This window comes from Atractosteus spatula, chromosome 10 (genome assembly GCF_055471065.1).
Source record: "Atractosteus spatula isolate fAtrSpa1 chromosome 10, fAtrSpa1.hap1, whole genome shotgun sequence".
In the NCBI taxonomy this organism is placed as follows: Eukaryota; Metazoa; Chordata; class Actinopteri; order Semionotiformes; family Lepisosteidae; genus Atractosteus; species Atractosteus spatula.
In genome coordinates this window covers 20,818,736-20,827,624 of record NC_142715.1, presented here as the reverse complement: position 1 = coordinate 20,827,624, position 8,889 = coordinate 20,818,736, and the positions used below count along the sequence as shown (strand labels likewise).

The window sequence follows — 8,889 nt, the reverse complement described above, 5'->3', positions numbered from 1 at the left end:
CGATCAAAAGAAAACCAAAATCCGGAAGATTTTACCGTCAATATCCCTCAATATTGACGTTCAGTTGACAGATTTGAAGAAACTCTCAAAGAAGCAACTGCAGTAGGGGAGAGGTTTGATCCGATGTTTGCAGCTCAATAATCCATTCGTCCTCGAAAGAAGCAAAGGCAAGTATGTTTTGAGTGTCACCATGATCCTCTCCTCAATCCAAAAGAAAGGTTTTATGTGATCCTGATCCCACTAGAAAAAGAGTCATTTTCCGCCTGCACTGCTGTCCCTTCAAATCTTTTATAAGCAGTCTGGACGTTTATAGAGTAGAAGCCTGGTCCATTTCTTCTACTAAACGAGACTATGGGAGTGAGTATTTTGATATCGAACTGGGATTTAAATAAAGAGGAATACTACACTACATCGGGCTACGCGTGTGACAAAACGTTCACTTTCCAACTTCTCGATAGCTCAGTTGCTAGCTAAGACTGTAGAAAAAGCAACGAGTATTTCTTATGTCCCTGGTTTGAATCCAGTTCAAAGGATGGTGTTTTCTTGTTCCTTAATCAAAAAGTGAAAATTGCGAATTTGTCTTTCACTTTGATGTTCACCCGAAAGCTCAGTATACAAAGAACTAGAGGCTCCTGTTCTGAATAATCTTCAAGTCTGATTGTTTTGCTTAGACCTTTAAAACGTACACTGTTGACTGCGCTTCCTAACACAAATAAGAACCCGCCGACAAACTTACCGATCGGGAGTATTCTTTTTAAACGCGATATCTTTTATTCTTCGTGTGTGAATTTCAGGGAGACTCATAAACCCTTTGTCTGTTTTAAAGATACATTATTTTAAACCAGACATAATGAAAGACGTAGTAACTAGACACACGTAAAAAACACATGAATAGTAGCGGCTCTGAACTCAATGTGGTGTTGTATGGGAATGCGATGCAAACGCCAATGGCACAATGGATACCGTGTCTGATTACGGATCAGAAGACTGTAGGTTTCTACTCCTTAATGGTTCGTGAAAAAGCTTTTAAACCACACTACTCAACACTGACATCGTAGTGTGTGCGGTCTAACACAACCTTACTATCGACTAGATGAGTCTTCTGTTCCATCTCTAATTCTTTCCGCGCATTCCTGCTATTTCACCACCGTTATTGTAGGACAACAGCCACAGACACGAGAAGATATACCATTCCGAACAAATGTCTTAAAAAATCACGTTGAAAAGGGTGACAATAAGTTTTTGTTTCTTTAACGTAACCTTACTTTTGCCTGTTAAGTTCACATTATTTTCTGCAGTCGCAAATCCCCAATATTTCAGCTGTCTCCTGAGAAACACAAGCGTGGAGTCAAATCATATTAAATAACCCAACACATCTATTAATTTAACACCCAGATGTGACAGAACACATGTAAGACTTACACACAGCCTTTAATATGCGATAGTGAATTTGCAGGTATCCTGGGGAGGGAAGAGAACTGATATTAAGGAAATACATATTTAAAGAGGATGTAAGTCTTAAAAGTGTTTTGTCACATCTGGGTGTTAACTGAATAGTTTTTTAGCATTATTTATTGTGTTTTGACTCTATACTTGTGTTTCTCAGGAGACAGCAGAAATATTGATTTTTACATTTATATTTACATTCCCGGTTATATTGACTTAGGAACTCAACTATTTACTTGTAGTTTGACTCGTGTCAAAAGTTGAAAATCTCTGCAAACATCAAGATGGCTAAGGACGTGGAAAAAAACTCAATCACATTTAGAGAAGGTAATGTTTAGATCGGATTAATTCGAAGTGTGTCTCTGGGTGCGTTTGATCTACCAACGTTGTGATTAACTGAAGGACACCCTGATTGAGTGTGCCATAGAAACTGACACATGTCGTATTTTTTTCTACATTCACAGATTTTTGTCTAAAGTAAAAAAAAAATCGTTGTAATTTTCTTGCCAGCTGGCAGTAATTCTTTTGCATTGATAAGAAAGATGAGCATTTTATCTTTCGCAATGTGTGGATTTCTTGAAAAACAAGTTGTGCCAAAAACGAAATGAACACTTCCTTTAAACATAATGCAGAAGCATGTTGTCTATAACAATAAACGGTGCGCGAAGACAGGCACCGCTGGGATTTGAACGCAGGATCTCCTGTTTACTAGACAGGCGCTTTAACCAACTAAGCCACGGCACCGGCGAAGCCCTGTCCTTTTGAAGCCACTTGGACACACCTCTCTGTCACATCTTCGTTCGGTGTGCGGTGAGCCTGCTCGCTGAGCAAGTTGAGAAAGGATGTGAAATGGCTTTTATCCGGCAATTTCATTACCAAGGAGCTCGATGTGCTTTTGATGATTTACAGGGTGTCCAGTGCAACACAGGCGATGGGCTGCTGGGATTTGGAGCCAGGATTTCCGTTAACTAGACAGGTACTTTAACCAACTAAGCCACGGCGCCAGCAGAATTCTCCTCTTTTACTGCCGCTTGGACACACCGCTCTGAGACACCCGCGTTAAGTAAGCGCTGAGTCGGCTGGCTGAGCACGTTGCCTCCTTTACATTCAATAGGAGCCCCGACACTAAGAGAAACGTACAGACATGGCTTTTATCGGGCACTTTTCATGTCCAATGCGCTTGACATCTCCCACGGGCGACAGAGTTTATTTACGACACTTTTCCTTTCTTTCTTTCTTCTTTCTGTACTCTTTGATGAAACAAAACGAGAAATCATGTAAGGGAAAATGTCTTTTTTCATGGAGAAAACATGCACCAGGAAATGTTGTGTTTAGAAGAAGTGAGTTAACATGAAAAGTGACCTAATTTACCGGAGCAAATGCTCACCTAGCAAGATCTGCTTTACTGCAAGAGAGAAGAAGAGTGAAAGACGTGATCATTTCACGCCGTTGTGGAACAAAACGCTATTTTCTTGGAATTCTAAATCAATTAGAAATTCAGAGCGACACATAAAGGATTTGTCTGTTTAAAAGTGATGATTTTTTAAAACTGATAAAAATGTAGAAAACACATTTCTTACTTAGAAATTGTAGATGGGGTGGTGTACTAGTAGTGGCGCTGAACTCACCAAAGTGCAATTCATTTACGTGACGGGCTAGTGGTTTAATGGATAACGCATCTGATCTCGGTTTATAAGATTGTCGATTCGACTTCTACCGGGGTTGTGTGATTTAAATCAGGCTCCTCAGAAATAGATGTCCGTTATGTAAATAGACCGCACCTGAAAGCAAACGTTGGGTCTGGTTTCCTTTCTTTCCTGCATGAAATAGCAAATCGTTACAAAAAACACCAGCTAATGTCCAATAGCGTTAGTCATTTAAACAAACATGAATATACTGTAGGTCTTGGTACATGGGAGTGGATTTCTACCACAATTAAAAAAGGGCAAATTATAATTACAGGCTTCAGAAACTTTTTCATACAAAAGTGACCAAACACTCCCTAACTTATAGGTTTGCTTGGACCTGTAACAAAAAGGAGATCTGGAACTTCCATTCTCTGATGTTACTGTCTCTAAAGCCGGACGTGGTGTTTCGCGGATGTGCAGTGTGCTTTTTCTCTTGTCGTGTTCGAGATGATTCGCTGCATAAGTTCCTGACTGGGTGTTTTGTTTTTTCGTTCAGATTACCTATGTGGTGTACAGATAAAACCCGACTGCATGGTGTAATTTCCGGGATCGGCACCAGCAGCACCTGCAAACACATCAGCTGACCTCGACGTGATTTGAACACGCAACCTTCTAATCTGGAGTCAGACGCGCTACCGTTGCGCCACGAGGTCACTCACCGCAAGTCCTTTTAATTCCCCAAAAGAGAACAATCAGCGTCCCTGAAAAAGATTTCTATTTCATTCTCTCCTGTGAGGAGCGCCGCTCTTCCAACGAGGGTCTCTTCTTCCCAGAACACAGATTATTCTTTCCGTCCGGCTCTCTCACAGAGAGCAGACACACCGTCTCCACTGATGTGTTAACTACATCTATAGATCTGACCCCCTACAACCCCGATATTCCTGGACGGGATATTAACCACCAGCCTCGTGAACTTCTCATCTTGACCTCTCCCAGGAGGAGCACAATTAACACAGAATCCTCTCTCCATTTAGCAAATAACACAAAACACTGCTTACCTGTCAAGACAGGAAACCAGGCTGCTCCAGGTGAGGCTTGAACTCACAACCGCGGCATGACTCCACTGATCATGTCATTTTACATGGCCTGAACCAGGAAAGAGATTGGAAGCCGAGAAGTTGTGGTGTTTTTTTAATACTTGCCTACTCTTTCAATTTTTCCGTCAAGTCTTTTATTTGGGAGTACTTTCAATTGATGTTAATCCTTTTCCCGATGCAAGATTCTGGGCCATGGTACATCTTGAATGTTCATATAGGCTTCAGTTTGGAAAAGTGCGCTCTTCAGAAGCTACCGAAACCGCTAATGGTTACATAACACTTAATGCAAAAGCAACGTTCGGGTTTGAAAAAGAATATTACTTGCTATGAATACAAACACTGTTACAGGAGGCGTGTTAGGGATATTTTAGCTTAGATCATCAATTCATCTTACATTTCTTCTCCATCTATATCAACAGCGTAATCGCTACTGAGCGCTAAAGGCAGGTCCTGGCAATACAATCTTCTTTAGAAATCATTTTTAAAACTATTTCCACTACCATACGTAAAGTAAAAGATGGCGATTGCACGCAACGAATAAAATCTCTTTTCCAGGGACGTTGTAGTTAGATGCAAATTACAATCGAAAATGTATCAACTTTAAAATTTTCTTTTGGATCAACAGGACGATCAGCCGAGACCCAAAATATACCTGTGTTTGATTGTACAGCATAGATTGTACAGCATTTATGTTTACATTTATGTTAAAATGAAGGTAAATATATCAAAATATCAACACCCAACTTCACAGTGCTAACGTAACAATGCTTGTCAAATTCTCAAAAAAATCCGCGTTGTATTTCTAAACTATTTTAGCAGAGGACGCAACAGGAGTATAAATGATATCTCCCGCCAGCCCTTCAAAGATGCTTTTCCATGGGTGAATATGGTTGTCTGGGGAGTTGCGGTGTTGATCACTATTGGACTTCCCCGGTCTCAAGTGTTGTTCTTGGACACGGGCAAAAGACTCGCATTTTCGGCAAATATAAAGAGGGTTAAGGTTTCGGCTTTAGCGGAGGCAGTGTTTACATTGACAGTATTAAGAAAATCGTCCCTGGGTGGGCTTGAACCACCAACCTTTCAGTTAACAGCCAAACGCGCTCGCCGATAGCGCCACAGAGACTGATGAGAAAGGCTTTTCTCCATTCGCACCTTTCCGGTCAAAAGATAAACATTGCTTGCATTTTCTTGCAAGTCGGCAATATTCCTTCTGCTCTGATAGCCAAGAATTAAATTTCATTTTTCACAAGCGGTATGAATTTCTTGAAAAACAAGTTGTTGCAGAAAGGAAATGCATTCATGCATTACACTAAATCAAGCCCTATGCGGTTGTCCAAAATGGTACTTTCTGCACAAAAAGACAGGAAGAAAGGCACAGCTGGGATGTGGAGCCAGGATCTCCAGTTATCGAGACAGGTACTTAAAGCAACTAAGCTACGGCGCCGGGAGAATTCTCCTCTTTTACAGCCGCTTGGACACACCGCTCTGAGCCATTTGCGTTCAGTAAGTGCTGAGTCTGCTGGCTGAGCAGGCGTCCTCCACCGGGATAAAGTAAGCTTTAAGTTCGAAAACAATTTTGGCACGCTTGTAGCGTTTACACGAAACCTCTTAGAGTTGCGAGAATACTTCCTTTGTGTTTAAAATATATTGTGAATGCTTTCTCAGCATTTACTATTAGTTTTTATGACATTTTTTTGACCAAGCTCGAATATTCTTTTGTCGATATCTTCGCAATGAAAGCACAGAACGCCTTCAAACCAAATGCATTTTAAAGACCACGACTTGTGGATATTTTCACAGCCTTTACATCAAACTATCAGTGAGCTAATTATCTTTTTTAAAACCTCCGGTTTTTCATTGATGCTTAATTACGCACTAACTGGAACCCGGGGGACCGCTGTGTACAGACGTTCACAACGCGAGAAATACTGTTCAATACGGCTTTGTGCGAAAAACCCGTATATGACCATAAGAAGCAGAACAGCCCTGTCTCCAATTACCCAGACTGTAAGCACGGGAATAAAGCTTTGTTTGATTTCTGAAACCCTTCCTTTACGCCCTGTTTTCATTCAGGTAAGGGTCAACTATATTGACAATACTACTGACAGCAGGAAGATTAATATATTCTTTACTCAGCAGCTTATTAAAAACAGCTCCCATGATGTTCAAACCGATTTTTTACACAGAACACTGACACAACTTTGCGTTCTGATTCTCTTTTTCTCGTGCTTTTATTTAATATGGCACAATGCACTGGGATAGGGGTATTCTGTTCAGAAACCATTAGCATTTAAACCACAGCACCCACAATGCTGCACGTAAGTGTTTTGCACACTAAGCAGGTCCTCTGACTTTTCCCAGCTTTGTTTTGGGTTGTGGAACCTTTCTTTATTTGTTTATGATTTTTTGAAGATACTACAGGTAATACACTGGGATAGGTGGGTCGTCTTCATGGCTCAATAGCATTTCAAATACAACAGCCACAGTCCTGTAACCAGGTGTTTTACACACCAGACAGCTCCCCTAACCTCATACAACCTTGCTTTGAGTTGTGGAACATTTCTTTATTTTTTAATGATTTTTTGACTGTAATCAAGTGTTGTGCTCACTAGGCAGGCCTCCTGACCTTTCACAGTCATGCTTTGTTGTGTGCAACTTTAATTATCTTTTTAGGATTTTTTTAACATGGCAACTTCCACCGAGATGGGTGGGGGGTGTGGGGGTGCTCTTCAATAGCTTTTTCATCTATACACACAAACGGATGTAACCAAGACACTCAGAACCTGTCACACAGAATCGACAGGTGAAGGTGTAGTCGAGGGACTGGCAGGGGTCGGAGTCCGGGAAGGCGTAGAAGTTGCGTCGGTGTGGATTCAGAAGGCAGAGGCGTAAACGAAGAGACAAGCTGGGGTCAGGATCCGAGAAAGCGTAAAACAGGCGAAGGTACAAAATCGAGTGGCTAAAGCGGTAGTCGGAAAAGCGGGGTCGAGGTCCAGGGGAGAAGTCATAGTAAGGCAAAGGCGTAGTTAGTAGGTAAGCTCCGGGAAAGAATCTCAATCGTGAGCAATGACCGGGGGACAGATGAGGGTTTAAGTAGAGGACTGATTGACACGTGCACGTTTGGTATGGGGAGAGCTCGAGGGAGCGCTTGCCTGCGTTAGGGAGATTCGTGACAGAACCAACAGAATCAACCTGAACAACATTATTCATACTGGTATCGTGAAGCTCATTGTCCTTTAGCTTACCAAAACCAGAATCACTTGGGACTCCGGGGGGATCGGTGTATGCAAAATATGAATTCCTTATGCAAGAAATTGTATATGGTCAATATAGTGATCATATCTTATCAGCAGATGGTAATCTCCAAGGAACAATCTCTGGCCATCACAGAGGACAGTCACCACCCCGGGCATGAGCTCTTCACCCCACTGCCCTCAGGCAAGAGATATAAGAGCATACGGACACTTACCACTAGATTCTTCAATAGCTTCTATCCACAAGCAGTGAGACTGGCGAACACATTTAGCCACCCCCTTCGGACCACACCTACACCATCTACCTCTTTATGATTTCTTATCTATTGCACATCTCCAGTCATTGTTTACACGTCTGTATTGTTTACATTCAAACTGTCTACATGTTTACTTGCACATTGTCTATTGTTTGTTTGTACATTGTCTTGATGCACTGTTTGCACTTTGTTTTGTTTTTAACACTTGTTTTACAATCGAGAGACTTTCTGTAAGTAAGAATTCCATTGTACCAGTACCGGTTACGTATGGCAATAAAGTTCAAGTTCAAGTTCACAAGTAATAGGTTTATTCCATGCTGAAAAATGATCAAATGATTGATGAACCCAAGTGATTTGAAAGAAATGTTCCACAACTCAAAGCGAGGTTGTATAAGGTTAGGGGAGCTGTCTGGTGTGTAAAACACCTGGTTGCAGCACTGTGGCTGTTGTGCTTGAAGAGCTATTGACTCGTGAATAGCGCCCCCCTATCCCCATGTACCGCCTGTCTAATGGTGCCATATTGAAAAACTCATAAAAAAATAAAGAAAGGGGCCACAGCCACAGCAAGGTTGTATGAGGTTCGGGGGGCTGTCTGGTGTGTAAAACACTTGGTTTCAGCAGTGTGGCTGTTGTATTTGAAATGCTATTGAGCCATGAAGACGACCCACCTATCCCAGTGTATTACCTGTAGTGTTATCTTCAAAAAATCATAAAAAAATAAAGGCTCCACAACCCAAAACAAAGCTGGGAAAAGTCAGAGGACCTGCTTAGTGTGCAAAACACTTACCTGCAGCATTGTGGGTGCTGTGGTTTAAATGCTATTGGTTTGTGAACAGAATACCCCTATCCCAGTGCATTGTGCCACATTAAATAAAAGCACGAGAAAAAGAGATTCAGAACACTAAGCTGTGTCAGTGTGCTGTGTAAAAAGCCGGTTCGAACATTATGGGAGCTGTTTTTAATAAGCTGCTGAGAAAAGAATATTTTAATCTTCCTGCTGTCAGTGGTATTGTCAATATAGTTGACCCTTACCTGAATGAAAACAGGACGTAAAGGAAGGGTTTCAGAAATCAAACAAAGCTTTATTCCCATGCTTACAGTCTGGGTAATTGGAGACTGCGCTGTTCTGCTTCCTATGGTCATATACGGGTTTTTCACACGAATCCATATTGAACAGTATTTCTCACGTTGTGAACGTGAGCACACA

General features: G+C 41.5%; 1 non-coding gene across 1 annotated transcript; it reads right to left on the bottom strand.

Annotated features, from left to right (window-relative positions):
- Positions 1–3,715: 3,715 nt before the first annotated feature.
- On the bottom strand, positions 3,716–3,787 carry trnaw-cca (transfer RNA tryptophan (anticodon CCA)). The gene has a single exon. It is a non-coding gene; the product is annotated as a tRNA-Trp (tRNA).
- Positions 3,788–8,889: the final 5,102 nt, after the last annotated feature.